Source organism: Sander lucioperca, chromosome 2 (assembly GCF_008315115.2).
Source record: "Sander lucioperca isolate FBNREF2018 chromosome 2, SLUC_FBN_1.2, whole genome shotgun sequence".
Lineage (NCBI taxonomy): Eukaryota > Metazoa > Chordata > Actinopteri > Perciformes > Percidae > Sander > Sander lucioperca.
In genome coordinates, this window is record NC_050174.1 from 45,482,985 (window position 1) to 45,501,388 (window position 18,404).

Sequence of the window (18,404 nt, forward strand, 5' to 3'; positions counted from 1 at the left end):
GTCATGCACATACCAGGCCATTTATTGCTTAAAGGTACCACTTCTGATATGGCAGGGGTTTAAATGTAACTAGACTAATAGTTAATAAATAATTTACTAATGATTTATACAAGGGCACACTTTCCACTGAGGATGCAGGGGACATGTTACACATGCTCGTTATATAAAAGAGACAAATACCACATGTATCTGTATCACAACAACAGTGTATTCATTACATTATATAATTATTAGAGCTGTCAATTGATTAAAAATTTTAATCTAATTAATTACATACTCTGTGATTAATTAATCGAAATGAATCGCATACATAATTAACGGTGCCTGAACCGATACTTTTAAAGAAAGTAATAAAAGAAAAGAAAAAAAAAGGGTACTAAACAACAGTTGGTGACATTAAAGAACGGCTTGTTTATTGCTAAGACCATATGGTCAAAATTAAATGATTTAATAATAACGTATAACAATAACAATAACAATAACTTATTTCACTAGTAAATTGCTGTTGAACAACAAAAACAACCACCAGATGGGAAAAGGACATTTACAATAACTTCAAATGCACAACGAGGCTGTAGTTTACCAGTTTCATTGAACGCACTGTCTGTGTTGTTTTTTTCGACGGCAGCTGCAGATTGTTACATATCGGTATTGAATCCTCTACAGTAAAACACAGTCAAACTTTACACCGTTTAGCGTTAGCTGTCAGCATTTTAACCGTTTTTAATCCAGCTACTAGCTAGCGGTAGGCTAACGTTAGCTGCTGTCGAGTATAGTGTTAACTAGCGTCACGTGCAGCGGTTTTTGTGTTGCCTGTATCGTCTGTTTCAGAGCATCAGAGAGAAGTGCAGACATATCAGTGGCACCAGATTTCGGTAGCCAGGGTTGGCAGGAAGAAGATTTTTACAAGTAAATGTTCCAATTAATGATCCAGGCAGCACATTCTCATCTCCCTCCTTCATTTTACAGTCCAATGGTGGCTAGAGCGGCTCCGGGTCAAACGTCATTATGGAATGGATTAATCTGCGTTATTTTTTTTAACGCGTTATTTTTTCTCAGATTAATTAATCGAAATTAACGCGTTATTTTGACAGCCCTAATAATTATATTACATTTACATGCATACATGCACTTTTTTGAAGAACCTCTGGCTTCAAATTAACTGTCATATTTAGTCAAATGTAAATGTAGGGGTTCACAATCAATAGTCAAAGTAAGTACATTTGTTTAGTTTCTGAGGATTTTTATGGATGCTGTTAGCCTGACAAGCCAGACCCACATCAAGATGTTGGGTCTGGGAACTCACCATTGACAGGGCTCAATCCGAGGGGCGGGATAAACGTCTGTCAAATTCTCACTGCACGCAATAGGATAGCGCTACAACCAAGCAGAGCACCAAAGAAGGTAGCAGAGCTAGTTGATAGATTTTGCCGTATCCGGTCGGCCAAACTTGAACACATCTTCATTTTTTAAGAATGACTTCAGTGCCGTTCTTTGTTTTTTCTCAAAGAAAAGCTTAACTCCAAGTCTTCCAGAGTCGCGGCCAAAGCCGATTCGAAAGACCGCTGTTACCAGCAGCAGCAGAAATAAGCCCGCCCACCGACTCTATACACAATGTGATTGGCCCGGCCAGAGTTTGGTTTTTCCAGCTCGCAAGAGAGTTGCTAGACCCCCTGGCTGCAAATTACATTTGCTGCTGCTAGGGTGCATCTAGATTTCTAGGCTAGGATGCTGTAGGATTTGAGGGGAAGTGGCTTGTGATACAGATCTCTTGACAATACGTAGTGTTAAGAAGTCATACTGTCACTTCAACAACCCATTAAACGCACATTTGATGTATAGCAAACACTTGAATTGTCTTAGATTTACTCTCTTTAGCACAGATAATAGCCAAGTCAACGGATTTGTTTGCACACTGTTGTGAATGAGTTGTTGGTTATCACACTCTTTTAAAGTCATGTTGTACATCTTGTTGTTGGGCTGGGTATAACCATAGACTGTATATAAGAATGGACCAACAGATCCCGTTGCTCTGGACGGAGACCAGTGAAGGCCATTAGAAGCACTTTTCCGGTGAGCGCTGAGCGTTACTGCGCAGCCTCCAACTGAGAGAGACGACGTAAATGTGACGTGAGCAACCTGTCTGAAAGTTGTAAGTCTTCTGGTAGCTGTGCCAAGAGAAATCTCAATCATTCCCAATCTTGCAGAGACGGAGAGCGTAGGTGTATGTAAGGAGATAACATGGACACAGGCTAATTATTGCTAACTAAAATGCTAGTTAACATTAGTAATTAAACTTAAACAGCTAATGTGAGTCGAAACTGTCTGTGAGCTTCGTCGCGTAAGTCAATTTTTACAAAAACGTCTGCTACGGAGCCATAATGTGAGGTACAAGGTAATGGAGCCTTTTATACCTTGTCGTGTTTCTTTAGAAATAAACAATGGACAAATAGAGTCTTTAAACGCTTCAGATGTAAAGTTATTCGCTGTCAAAGTGACATCAAAATGAATGGCAGTCAATGGAATGCTAACGTCGGGTGATCGCTTTGTAGCATCAAAATTGCGCCATAGGAGGTTCGAGCTCTGAACCGAAGCTTACCCCCTTGGGTATAACAGAAAATGAATCACAGAAAAATGTCTCCTTTGAGTACATCAAAGCATTGCTTTTTCTTTTCCCCAGCAAACATCAAATGCATAAGCCTCATATTTGTTCTGGGCTTTTCCCTCCTGTGTCTATCTGTCTAGCTTTGCCCATGACAAATTGTGGAATTAACAGAAAAAAACAATGGCCATTGGAATCTAAACAAAGCACAATGTAAAGAATCAGCATGCCTACTGGATAGAAAATAGCTCTGGCTGCTGGATGCAAACACAGGAAGTGCTATTCTTTGCTTGCATGGAGCTCCTTTGTTTATTGTTTCACCCAGAAGCCAATGCATGCTTCTATCAGGCTCTTGTTTTATTTGAAATGGTTTGTCATTGCCTTTCTGAAGCAAAAATAATAAATATAAATCTAATTCCAATTAGGACTTTGATAGAATACCCAGTGCGTGTGTGTAGGAACAAAGATGAATTATACATTCTGACCACTAGATGGGGTGATGATCCAAATAAACAGATATAAGTTTGATGACAGCATTCTGTACATTGTATCCCCAAAAATAATGACCCACATTTGCAACAGTGTTGCAACAGTGATGAGGTTACTTCACAATTAAAAGCCTATCTAGTAATTGAGAAGCTGGTATATGCTCACATGTACATATGTATGTATGTATGTATGACCAAGCAATACTCAGATACTCTGAGGAAACTGGAGCCAGAGACCAAAAATAGAAATTTATTTACAATGCATTTAAATGAGACATTTTTCTCCTTTGATCAAATACCAGCAAGAAGACTCAATATAAGACTTAAATGTTATTAAATAATTAAAATAACAAAATAATGTGGCTAGACTGTGCTAGTGTAGCTATGCCAACAATTGGAAATTGTCACAAAATACATAGGAAAGTTATAAAAACACAAATTCGAATATTTGAATCAAAAACTGTTCGACACCACCACAACTTTACCTCCACACAGCAAGCTTAGCTGACTCAAACCCCACAATAATGAATTAAAAATGACCAGAACAGAAGATCCCTATTTTACTTAAGCATAACTTGTTTCTAGGCTGATATGGCTAAGCAATCACTCCAACATTTTAGTCCCTCTCCAAACATGATGAATACATTCAATACTATGAACTAAGTGCCACATCTCTTGGTTTTACAATTGAAGTTTTAAAATCGTACTCGTAAACGTATTCCATACTAAATCAAACAGCAAACAAAGGCTGACCTCAGCTGCTGTCTCTCAGGTGTGTCTCAATGCAAAAAGAAAGGCACAGGTGAGCTTCCCTATGTCCTAGAGCTAGACTTTCAAATGTTACCTTCCCCTACTATATGTGCTATAATAATGTATGCTTCTATAAATCATTCTCCTTTTGTTGAGTGAATAAAACACACTGAATGGACATTAATGGAGTTCATCATCATTTAATTTATGGATACCAATAACTTTTTTGTAACTAATAATCTTAATGAAGAATGCACTCTGTTGCACCTCTGGGCCACGTTTATTGGGCATGCTGGCTCATTGACATGGCTCACTGAGTCACCTAAAGAAATAGAAAAGTGACTCAGTATGTCACAGTAGGCAAAACACAGGTAAAACATAGTTAAATGAATGAATGCTGGCTGAATTCCGTCTAGCTGCTTCAGTTTCCTTGTGGCTCACTGTTGCACTGTCAAACAGAGCATTGTGCTCTCATACAATGGTTTGTATGATATCTTACGAAAAATATGACTGATCTAATGCTGCAAAAAAGAGGCCGTAACATTTAGGCACCAAAACCAAAGGGTAAAAATTAGTACTTCCGTATGAAACGTGACGTAGTTACGTGCAAAAGTTAACTTTCAAGTTAACCTATGAACGTCAATTAAAAAAACAACGTTGACTTTTGGTTTCACAGGGGATACAGACACTGGTCTCCTAGGTAAAAGTCCAGTGTTTTTGGTACAATAAATCAATAAAGGCTTATCATATCTGACTTAATAGAGCAATCTGTTTAGTCTGGTACATTAGGAGCAGGTCAGTGACTTAACTCTCTTTGTATGAAGTATCCACAGAAACAACAATCAAGTCAGGTACATATATTTATTTGATTGAATTTCAACCGGGATGTTTTCACCTGTAAACATCATTGCTGTGTGATATCTAACTTTTAAAAGGAGCTAATTATTTATCCAGTAACTGTGGTGATAGCAGTATGGAAAACTTTGTACATTTTACAATATGTTCCCAATAAAATAAATGATTTTCAGAATTCTATCAGTTAACCTGTGATACTGCTTAAACACCAGATGGCGCTCTTCACTTGGCATCCATGCTGGAGCCGCTCTGGACTTTTCCCTGGCCCTGAATCCAAATGCCAATTAGGCTCAGCAGGTTAAATCTCACTCCCACCCTCTTCGTCGTCTCAGTTACTATGCCATCGTGATGTAAATTATAGTAAAGGAAATTAAGACTGAAAAGGTATCCTCTTCCAGTGCTGATACCGTATGTAGATGTGCATATAAACTACCTTGTAACAATACAGGATGACATTTTAAAATTAACATCTAAAGCAAACTGGGTTTAAAAACTGTGTTGAGGTAATATCAAAAAGGGTTCTAACTGTAATGATAAACACAGCAGGTTGCAGCAACCAAATCTGGGACTTTTCAGTTGAGTCAAAAGTCACACCAGACTCTGGCTGGGCCATGTTCTTGCCATCCATACACACATCACTAAGAACACACATAACAACAAGATGATGCAAGTGCACAGGACAAAGCGAATGGGTCCCATTTTGCATGCAATATCAAGAAAGCTGGTTAGAACCAGTTTTCATGGCTCCATGTGGATGATAACAGTAATCTAATTTGATCTCACTAAAGCCACACAAAGAAGGCCACACTGATCTCTCTCTCTCTCCTTCTCTTTCATTGACTTGCAAACCCTTGCAAATTTCCCTTTCTCACATCTTTTTTCCATACTCTAGGTAAATTACAGTAAATAGATTCAGGTAATTACTACACCAGCAAAAACAGATGGTGTGTGAAAGCTCCCGATGGCTTGGATCAGAGGGAAGAAAGGGTACAGACAAAGAAACTTGGTGATGAAAACTTGCCAAAAACTGTTGATTTGGCATTGGGAGAAAGTCTGTAATTTCAATCCTTCAAAGAATTATTTAAGCAAAGTTATGCTAAAATTAATTAAATGGCACTCTGCAGCCGTTGGAGATCTGCCCCGTGATGACGCTGATCTCCATTGCTGTGACATAACCCCTGCCGGAATAAATGAATGACTCATAATTATGGGCAATAAAAAGCTTTCTTCTTGCAGCAGTTCTCAGCAGTGGGTTGAAAGTTCATAACTCCTTCAGCATCATCCGCTGGGTATGAAGTCACTCATGATTAATAGGTTTGATCTCTCAGCCTGGTTATTGATGCAAAAAACTGAGCACGAGTTCGACAACTGTGACCAACTCTCTTGAGTATTGCCACATACACCAAGAGGGACAGCTTTCACCTGGGTCTGAACAATCAATAAAGAAACTCTAAAAATTAAGCTTTCCAAAGAATCACAGAATCTTGTCACTAAAACACAAAATTCAGCCTGCTCATTGGAGGTTGCTGTTATGTGTATGGTGTGGTGCGTCTGCTCTGGCCGGCTGTCAGCTGATCTGCTTATAGGCTTTACTGTAAGTGCCAGGCTGCCTGGATAAAGCAGTGGTATGGTGTGCTCTGATATGCTCTCTCCAGCTCCCTCTGACTTGACCCACAGGGTTAATCTGAACAGGTTTGAAACCAGTTCTGGGGCAGCCAGCCTGGTTCAAGCACATGCAGGGCAGGCAGATACTCACTGTTGTTGTTGTTGAGTATGCTGATCTAGCATTAAAGCTCTCTCTGTGCAGCATAAAAGCATACTGTGTCAGCCCACTTTTTGACTGGCTGGGTTTCACTGGAAAGGCTTTATTTTTATTATGTTATGGAAGAAGCTGCACTGTGAGACAGTACTTGGACAGCAGGGCTTTGAGCTAAATGCTAACATGCTCACAATGAACAGTACAGCGGAGGCTGATGGTATTGTTATTAGTTTTGAAGGTATTTGGTAAGAAACCAAAGTATTGGACAAAAAAAACAATTTTATCTGGAATGTCACAGCAATTCATCCAATAGTTGTCAAGATATATAAATAAAATAAAAAATGTCCACATCATGGTAGCTCTAGGGGATCACCAAAGTCATTAGAATTCATCCTCTGGGACCATGAATGAATTTAGTGCCAATCCATTGTGTGAAGATATTTCACTCAGCGAAAACTGACCTGCTGTAGGTGGTAAATAAAAAGTCAGAGGATCATCAAAGTCATTACAGTTTTTTCCTCGTCCTCTGGGGAGCTTGAATGTGCATTCCAATTTTTATGGCAATCCATCCAATAGTTGTTGAGATATTTCAGTCTGGACCAAAGTGATGCACAGACCGGCATTGCCATTCCTAGATCCATGCTGCTAGCATGGCAAAAATAAAAGATGGGGAAAAAAAATATTAGTTTGAATCTGTAGACGCAGATAGATACAGTTACACTAAGATAACCAGTATCGGGAAAACTCTTTTTCAGCTTGTATAAATCATGTGGAAAATGTGCATTATTTTTCTTTAAGCAGATTAAGGTACTCTTTTAAGATTGTCACTATTTAAATGTTGTTTGTTTAGATAAACAAATATTCCATTAAAAAGAAATATATATTTCAGTGCCAATGTTTGATGGTTTGTTATCCCTAACATTCCCAAGTCTATTTTTCCACCTTACTGTGTACGTTTGGTTACATTTATTCCAAAACTCTGTACAGGTACTGTTAATAAACACTTAAATAGATCAGTTTTTTGTGAAGGACACATGGTGACACTGTATTGTATTGTATAGTGACACTAACAACAGGTAAGGGCATATGGTAAGAAGTATGATTCCCTTTGTTTCCTATGCATGAAATATTGGATTATGGATTTAATAGTGTTTTATTTGTTCTGGTTTCCTCTTTCCTATTGCTGCTGGAAGTTAAGAGGAATATTGGAGAGGCCAATGCCATTCTATTACATGTAATACATGACCAGTACCTGCAGTACTGACCCCATTAAGGACCCTCTTACAACAATCTCCTCTCTGTACCAGTCATACTCACATCATGTGGCCCTGCTGGTTTGCCAAAGCCTTCATCTTCACTGTGGCACTGAACCAACATCAGTAGCCAGATTAAGAGCTCTCATTGCCCACGATCAGCCTAACAACTAACGACTGCCTCCCTCTCGCCCTGATTGTTAAAGTGATGCTGATTATAGGCCAAGATAAATACAGCCCCTCACATCTTAGCAGCAGCTGAAGAACAGAACAGAGGAGGGAGGACTAGCGAGGTTCTGCGATCCTATGTTGGTTGAGCAATGCAGCACAGTCATAATGGTTTTGCCATTATGTCTGTGCTTAATTGCAAAAGACAATATGAAATTCCTCCTGTTTTTTTTTTTATTCATTCATTCATTCAGTGATTGCAAAAACATTAATCCCTGGATCTTTCATCTAGCACCTTCATCAGGTTATTTTAATTAGTGTATGACCAAATACCCACAAAAGGAATGCCCTTCCCATCACCCTATGCTGTACTTTATGTTAAATGCACATTTCAAATGTTAACACAAACTATATCTACTAAACATAAACAGCATTATCGTTTTGATCATGTTAGAACACATTTAGTTCAAAGCATCGCTGTGGGGCTTAATCCCAGCACAGCTGTAGACTCTTTTATAGCTCCAACACTAAATTACCAGAAGTATGCAAAACTCTTTGAACCATTTTTACCATATCTGCTTTGTTAACCAAGATTTCTTCTTTGTCATGTGGGCAAAACGTAATAAAAACTCAATAATACACATAAAAACAATATGTATAATGATCAAATCTACGCATCTCTTTAAGCAATGAATCAACATCGGGACAAATGTCTTTCTGAAACTCAAAGGGATCAGGTTCAGGCCACTGAGAGAGTCATTGTGACTGTAAAAGTATCAGTGAAATGTGTGTTATGAAGATATAATTAGAGATAAGATTATAAGATTACAGAGCACAACATATCACAAGTAAACAAAGTGCATTGTTCCTTTGAAAATCACTGGCATGTCTATTATGTTGCATCCCCTAATAAACTGACCCCAACAGTTGTTTAAGACGTAAGCACTAATGTAGAGCATAGACGTAAGCTTGGACCAAAGCGTGACTATAGCAGGCGGGCTACATATCCGCTCTCCCAGTAGCATAATGCCTGACGTTCCCCCCACTCAGATATGGATCAGCTACAAAGCAATTGAGCCTTATCAGTTTCCTTTTTCATTATCAAGTTCCTGTCTCCGCTGATGGATGTTGGGCAGGCCTGTGTGTTTGGAAGCAGCGATTGTTATGCACATTTCACTCTGGAACTGTGAAAATTAACATTTGTCTGAGAGCAATATCCAGAGAGGCCAAGGATGCAAACAAACAGATTGTTTCAACGCATTCTCATGAACGGGTTCATATGATATCGTACGAAAACTTATGCAAATCAATTGATATATTTGCTGACCGGTCACATGACAGTTAAGTTTAGTGGTCTTTACAGTTAAATTTACTGGACAAAATGTTACTAGGAGCCAGTTGCTGGGAGCCGGGTTAGGTGGTGTCCTAAAACAGGATTGAGGTGTGCACAGTGTCTGTTTCTTCATTAGCTGTCCTGTTGTTTTGATAAGCTCGCATTCCATTCAGATACATTTCACTTAATTTCTTTTGCAATATGTTAAGTTGCTAACTCAGACCTGCCAGGCCCCCTCATAGTAAAGAGTCCAGTCTGACATTATTGAAACTTGATGCACAACCCAACACACACAATTCTGCTTTGTAAAAAAAAAAAAAAGACATTGTATAGTAGTCTCCTGGTTGCCACACTCATTTGTTAGTAGCACTACTAGTAGTTAGTAGTAGTAAGTTGTTTGTATAGTTGCGGTGTGATTGCACAGCAATAATCTCACTTTCCACTATCAGCGATTTACAGTCCAGAGTCCCTTCAGTCTGAGAAAGCCTTTAAAATTATAAATGGCCGTACTGCACCCAGGGCATGCACTCACTGCCCTGTCACACATTATCTCTCTGCCACATTTTACCAGCCAAGCACTTTGATCTGTATTATAATGTTGGTGTTCACCTGCAGTAGCTTAAGTACTCTCTGGACACTTGTGAGGTTGTTATCATCAACAGATTGCACTTGACCAGCTAAGATAGTGTCAGCCCTTTGCACTGAACTATTCATTACAACATACATTCATTCCACTTCCTGTGTACAGCTAGCAGCTTAGTGATGGTGTTTCCCTGCCTTTTACCCAATATGTTCGGAGACAGGCTGTGGCTATTATTTAAATTCCTCCGCATCTATGATAAGATGACGCTACTGAAATACAATATATTCTCTGTGGGAGATATGGGTGATTTCCACAGCAATACTAATATGTCATAAAATGAATCAATATAAGTCCCATATAAAATGGACTTAACACCCAAGTCAAAGAGGGAATCCCATATTTCTGTTGGCCATTAACGAACTGAACATGTTTGTATGCTGATACAGGGATTTTTACAATCTAGTGTTTGTGCAACACATTGCACAAACTGATGCCAAACTCCAAAAATAAGCAGTCAAACACATATATACAACAAATAATTGATATATAAATAGGTGCTGAGGTCTGCTATTGTTTCTAGGCCTGCACTTCCTCCTTCTCTGGGCCATGGATCAGCTGCACCTGCAGGGCAAGAGACAGGAGGAGAGGGTGGAGGTGTAGAAGGAGGGGAGGAGGGGGGGTTGGCAGACTGAACAGGACAAAGGGAGTGAGGGGTAGAACAATGGTAAGGCCTTGTGGTGGAACTGGAGCGAGACAGCATGTCTGAAGGGCCCCCGTCTGCTTAGCCCCAGAAGGAACCTCCAGCGCCACACAGGAAACGGTTTTCTCCAGACCTGCCTAAAACACACACACACACACACACACACACACACACACACACACACACACACACACACAAATACTTATTAAACATACAAACACACACTGATACAGAAAAATGTGAACAATAGAGGCCCCCATCCTGACCAAGCCCTGGGCATGACTCTGCTGTAACTCCAGGGACTCATCTCACACAAACTCAAAGAACAGACTGTTCTGTCAGGGAGACAGTTCGAAGGCAGAGGTTACTAAAGGTCAGACCATTTTGTTGAAGATTCAGCCCTCGGGCTTACACACTCTGCTTACACAGCACTAACTCTCCAGGGTTACTACTGGTTAAGGCCAGTTCCTGTTATTTATCTCAAGTTCAAGGGTAACAACATTTGAAATATGAAGCTGCCAGGCGGGGCTCATCATACTGTAAGGCATGACTATCAACAATCAACTAACTATTTTGTTAGAATTGTATACTTCACTTGATGCTTTATATCATATTAAGGCAAGACACTGCAGGTGAATAGGGTAAAGTTTTTAACTAGACGATATCACCATGAAACCTACCCAGTTTGTTACTTACATTAAGCCAATTATTATTTTTCAATTACAAGTTTTCTCAAAATGTTGTTTCAATATGCGAATGATGCATTATGTTATTAAAAATGCACTAATTTGCATAACATTCTAGAAGAGAAATCTGAGCACTGAATAAAGCTAGGTTAAAAATAAAAAATATTTTTGCCCTGTTTGTGGACATGAAATGACCTATAAATTAGGCTGTGAATGTGTGACATATGAACAAACCCCTCTGTACAAACCTGCAGAATATATATGAATACAACTGGAATGTTTGGTGAATAGAAGTGCTACTGAAGTGGAGATTTCTGGCCTGTGTCTCAGAAAAAAAAATAATTTGGAGAAAACAGCCTTTAAAAATTTGTATTGTCATTAAATCTGCAGACATGTTGTGGAGAAAATATAGCCCAAAATTCATAATTAGCCAGTGCATGGAAACCCAACATGTCTGCCTCTTCTGACAGAAGAACAAGATTCAGCTGGCAAGTTCTGACAGTAAACCCGAAGCAAACATTTGTCATGTTTGCATTGGCAAAATGTTCTGGGTTGCAAACAAAAAGAGTTGTCATTTGCTGCAGTGTGTGCAGGCTGACCGTGTCATGTTGGTAGTTTAGCATTTTAGCCATGCTAAGGGCTTGTGTTAGAGATGGCAATGTTGGTCAGTCAGTCCACCACTTTGCTCCAGACTGAAATATTGCAACTGTTGGATGGATTGCTGTGAAATTATATACAGAAGTTCATGTTCACTAGAGGATGTATCCTAGTGACTATGATTTGCTGAGAATAGCAGGTGTACAGTTCTCTCAAAAACGGTTGCCATTTGGTACAAACATTCATGTCCCCCATTGGGTGATCTGTAATCACTTTGCTGATCCCTTAACCTTTCATCTAGTGCCATCAGCAGGGTTAAGATTTTTAGTTGTAGTTTTTCTCTCTCTCTCTCTCTCTCTCTCTCTCTCTCTCTCTCTCTCTCTCTCTCTCTCGCTCTCTCTCTCCTCAAATCTCTTAAATGTTGCTATTTAATAAAGGCAAAAAAAATGCTAAAAATAAATAAATAATAATTCAAAATAATGTTAGTATTAAGTGTTAGCATGCTCGAACTAAGATGGTGAACAGGTTGAACATTGTACCTACTAAACAACAGCATATAAGCATAGCATTGTCATTGTGAGTATAATAGCATGTTAACGTTAGCATTTAGCTTAAAGCACCTAACAGCAAGTACAATCTCACAGAGCTGCTAGCATGGCTGTGGACTCTAAAGGGCGGATAATATTATGAGCTGGAGCATGCAGCACGTCCTCGACGCCACTGTTTACATAACGTTGTCGTTCAGCAGTGTATCAAATGCTCACATCGTTATAGTTATGGTTAGGTTATCATTCTTGGTATGGACAGACAGTGTCTGACAGCACTTTGAGGGATATGCCAGAGGCAGTATAGTTGAAGAACATATATATTCTGCCAGACTTAGGCTTTGATTTGTCAGTTACAGGCTCCTACTGCTCTTTTCTCCACCCAAGTAGAGTTTCATCTGGACAAAGTGGGGGACCAACTGTGTTGAAATTTATGGGGGATATTTTTTAAAGTGGGTCTGTAGTGATAAAAAAAAGAAGCTAATAAGATGAGTCTGTTAACAGAAAACATTTGTCTAACAGAGTGTTACGGTTGGTTTAATCTCAACAACATCAAGTACAATTGGAGAACATGTAACGTATAGTCATAATTTCTATCCTGTAGTCCAGCACGTTTGTCAAAGCGACAAGCAGCCGCAGTGACAGGAAGGATTGCTGTCGCAAACCACAGCGTGATCTTGAGCTGGCATGATGTTTCCAGTGTTTTGCTTGGGATGTGGATGAAGCGTCATGGTGTCTGCTAGTCCCTCTGTGAGTGCCGTCCAGGTGGCAGAGGTCACTGCCGACGCAGACCACTGACGCAACATGTACAGCAGTGTTAATGTGAGGCCCGAGCAAATTGCGTACCAGAGCGAGGACAAGTATGCACAATACATTGAGTCATCTAAAAACAACAAAGAGAGCCCTCAGACTGTCCAGCTGCTACCGGCTGGCTCCCGAGAGAATGACATCTGCACAAAGACAATCAGAAATCGCAAATGTGCCAAATTCCAGAAAATCCTTTATGGATCTCGAGGAATGTGTTTCATTTTCAGTCTGTTTCTTTTGTATTACAATCATGAGCTACTCCGGATGATGGCGCTACACACATTTCCCTGTTGGAAAAGCTATGAGTCAGACAGGCCAGCATTACAGTCAGTGCTCTTTTTCTACATTTATCTTCTTATGACACATTTGACCCCCTTCCTGTATGGATCTTACATCACCGTAATAACCTCTTAACCTTTGCCCTGTCCTGACCGGCCAGTCAACCAGCTGCTTTTGACACGTGGTGGAAATACATAGGGCAGTGCTTTGATCTGAACTATCAAACACACTCTACACTAGAGGAGGCAACTTTGTAAGAGTTAAGGAGACAGGTGATTGAAGATTATAATGTGACACACTTAACAGTCACAGTCATTCACGGCAAGCTCTGTTTTCACTTTACTATACTAACTGGATCAAGCAGTAGGAGCCTGTAACTGATGATTTAGCAGATTTATCAAAATGAGACAATTGTTACAGCGAAAATAAAACATTCACTAGGTTCTAACCACAAAACTAAATATTCCTATTTTGTGATGGTTATTATCAGAAGGGGAATCAGCATGCCACAGTGTGGCCATACCCAAAATATCCACCTTTTTCATTTTTACTGTCTGGACTGGCACAAAATTTGGTACAGACATCCTTGTCCCCCACAGGATCAATTGTGATCACTTTGGTGATTCCTTAACCTTTAATCAATTTTTTTATATTTTTAATACTTTAGTTATGACCAGAAAGCTGCAAAACTAATGACATTCCCATCAGCCTCCGCTGTAATTTATGTTTAAGCATACTTAGTAAATTTGCTAACATACTAATCTAAGAGTGACATAAAAAAATTCTGAACATTATACCTGTAAACAACAGCATGTTAGCATTTTCATTGTGAGCATGTTAGCATCCTGATGTTAGCATTTAGCTCAAAACACCACTGTGCCTAAGTACAGCCCCCACCCTTATTCTAACATTAAGCTAACCTTGCTAACCTAAAAAACAAAGAAAAAATCTGCCCCATTATTCAATCTCACGCCTCTGTTGATGTAGTGGGGAGACCAATGTAGAATTGCGGCAAAAAAATGCAGGGTTGTCTGACAAAAAAGTTGAACCTGGCTCAACTTTTGCCAGGATACAATGCATGTCATTGGGCCATGCACTTCGCTGGCACCTTAGATATGTGCAAGTGCATTCCTGGTACATAATTGGAGGTAAAATCTTTTTTTCAATAATATTATAAACCACTGTGCAGCGTTTTGGCATTGTTAGGCCTTCACATCCATGGATCTGTTACTTTAACTGGACTTCCTGTCAGCTGTCCCCTGTATTTTTGAAGGAAGGGCTGTTTTGAGTCGTAACGTGCACTAGCTTAGAATGTATATGTGTATTTCAAGACACTTTTCACATTTTGACGATCACCTCAAACCCATTGAACTTTCTATTAATAAATGATAGACATTTAATACTAAGTGAACCAACATTAAACAATCCAAACAATGGTTGAGCCTATTTCTAAGGAAGTTTGAGCAGCTAGTGTGTGGGTGGCTGCTGGTAACCTCCCCCACTTGTTTCTTAAAATAAGCAGTGTGAACAAAAGTCCTTATTGCAGTGTCTGATTAATGGGAATATAATAACTGTAGTCACTGGCTCACCACTTTTGGATGGCTCTCTGATGTGGTTTTCAGGAAAGATCTGGCAGCTTGGCTTTATTTATGAAAAAGCAAGCTAAATATAGAACAAAGAGGAGGCTTTTCTTAATGTGAACCCGGCCAAGTGTCACAGCCCACACCGTCTTATCAAACAGGACACTGATATATGTCGAGAGCTGTTGATTTTACGCCAGGATCTTTCTGCCGAACACTGACTAATCCTAAGCCTGTGTACAGCTCATGCTTGGTTCCTCATCACAGGTTTGGTTTGAACCGGTTTGCACTGGAATCACAATTGCCACTCCCGGCCATGTAATCACTGATCTAGCGCCTTTTTTCTTCTTTCTCTGTATTTATCAAACCCCCACTGGCTGCATTCATGAGAAAGATAATATTTAACATTTCAAGGAGCAGGCCAGTTCTTGCTTTGACTGCCCAAACAGAGAGTGTAGTTTTCTCTTTGTTCAGGCATAAGAATGAAAGTAGATCCATTTGTAGCCACGTGGTATATATTCTGTTATTAATATGCATGTTTCTCAGAAGAAGAGCACAAGGACTCTTTAGAATTATAAATATTCTGGTATTTAATCTAAGTCTCACGCACCCTTCTTATAGCTGCTCTAACCTTTTCTAAATATAAAAATAGCATAACAAAACGGACATAAATACATCAAATAAATACACATTTCATTTCTAAGCATTAATTTTTATTTGCCGTATTTCATTCATTTTCATGTCAAGCTATTTTTTTTGTCTTAGTGTGTGTATTTTGTGCAACATGATTCGTTCACTCTTTTTTTCATAGTTTTCAATCATGCATAAGTTCCTAAAACACTTAACAACATCTTATATTCTCATTTAAATCATGTCATTGCACCCCTGCTCCCGCTCCACACACACCTCCACCCTGTAGCTTCCTCTATCTTTGGTAACTGTCCTCCAGGCTCGAAGGCTGTCTGCCACAGTGTCTGTTGACATCAAACATTCACCGTTTCTAAGGCTGATGAAAGGCAGGAAGAGGGTGGGAGAGCACAGGCCCAAGTCCAATGTTGCATACTGCTGCCAACACCACAAACACAGCCAAGACATTTTGCCTTAAATATTTAGTTTTTTTTCTTAACAATGATAGCCCTAAAGGGAAAGGGGGCCAATAAAAGAAGCTGGCTGGTGTGACATACACGAGCCAAACAAACGGGACAGCTGAGAGATAAAAGAGCAGAAATAGAGCATGATTTACAAACTGTGATAAAGTGGTAAATTAAAAGGTGGGTGAACTGTGACCTCTGTAACCTCGGCTTAAGGTTATAATCAATTAAATAAAAGAAACATCATATTCTAGAAAAAGCATTAATAGAAGACTATAAAATGTTTATTGCTATATGTTCAGACATAATTCCTTTCAAGAAATATATTTAGTTCAACATATTATTCGCTTTCTTGCCGAGAGTCAGAGGAGAAGTTTGATACCTTCATGTCTTTAAGCTAAATAAAAATAATGAATGAATAGCACCACAAGCAGCCAGCGAGCTAGTTTAACACAAAGAGTTAAAACAAAGAGATTAGTTTAATTTATGTTGCTTCTCATCTGACTCTTGGGAAGAAAGCAATGTCCCAAAATTAGTGATGATTTAAACAGACGTGAATATAAAGAAAATACACACACTTGGCTTTAAATTCATATTGTTACTTTGATTATTCAATACTTTTCCCCTTTCTCTTACATTTTAACCCTCTGAGGACAAAACACTTCTGCACTGTAAGAAATGATTCTGTGGTCATGTAGATTTAAATTAATGTATTAGGTAAAATATATTCAATATGATTGTGTTTTTGATTTTGAGGCAAATATTTAATTCAATTTCAAATAAAAATGTTTGGAATAAAATCCAACCATTGTAGTTAAATAATAAGTTTATTAAGTTTAATAATAAGCATTATATTTATCTAATCCCAAATAGAGAGAATATTGAGTTAATTCAAATCAATGTAATCAGGCTAATTTTAATTGAAAAGCACTTCCGGTCAACCTAGCTAGCTAGCAGCTATAATGTTACCCAGCATGCCGTTCGGCTGTGTAAATTTGTAGGCTAGTGTTAGAAATTTTTAAAGTCACAAATAGTTGTGTGCTATGGTGTTTTATCCTATTAAAGAGAGTTAGTTGTGGGTTATTAATTGTCGTAAATTTACAACCATGAGTGAGAAGGGTACGAAGTTAACATGGCTCCCGTTCTGAAGTCCCTCGCAGATCAATTCGGCCGTAGCGTTTTCTGCGGCACTGCAGCACTGTATTACGGTATTTGAAAAATTTATATCATATGGGAAATGAATACCCGTATACCGGTATACTGCCCAGCACTACTACAATGAGTCGAAAGCACAAAAGTGAATTGCTAATAAAATTCTTATTTGAGTATTTGTTAAGTTCTGTACTTTGTTAAGTTCTGTACTTTCTGGGCCATAGACTAGTTATTCTTAAGAAAGAATATTTAGATTTAATTCATTGCATTGATTAAATTCAAATCGATGTGCAGATTAATGTAGATGAATATTACTCAATTATATATCATTGATATGTAGAATTAAATAAATTTTTATTAGTACTATTTATACATTAGGGAGTTTATCTTTTTCAAATCAACTCAATATTTTTGTTTAGGTTATAATTAATTCTGTACTGTTTTCTATTCGAATATACTCATATTAAATGGATAACTATTAAGGGTCTCATTTAATTCATATTTACTCAATACCAAACCATGTGAAATTTAATTAATAATATTGCTTGTAATCTGTTGCCTCATTTTTATTGAGTAGATATGGTGTATCTTTTCTTACAGTGTACTCAAAAAGCGATATTACAAAACTTTATTTTATTCATTTATTTACTATTTTTTTTATATTACGCTACTCTTGTGAACCAAAGCCTTTTGTAAACTCATTTCAAGCACCAAAACAATTGAGTGTAGGTTTGTTTTCACAAGAGATTTGAGAAATATTTCCGCTTTAGGGCCAAATTCTCTCTTTATACATTGCTCAGGAACAATTTTGAGTATCGCTAATCAGAAAGCTGAGTTTGTTTTGAACCTGGCCACCCGCTGAACTTTACTTAGCCCCCCCATCCACCTGGTACTACACTATGTTATGTCATTTGCATGTTATGTCATTTGCATATGCACTTTAACACTACACCATTGCACTTTAAATATGCTATTTGCACAAGGGCTTTAACTTAATTTATTCTATTTTTACTACTGCCATTGCACAAGTACTGTAGTCTATCATCAGAGCCTGTAAATAATGTCTATGGTGTTGAAACGTGTCTTTTAATCTTGCTGTGTATGTGCACTGTTTGTTGGAGCATGACAACCTACATTTCATTGCACATGTGCCTGCACGTTGTGTCAATGACAATA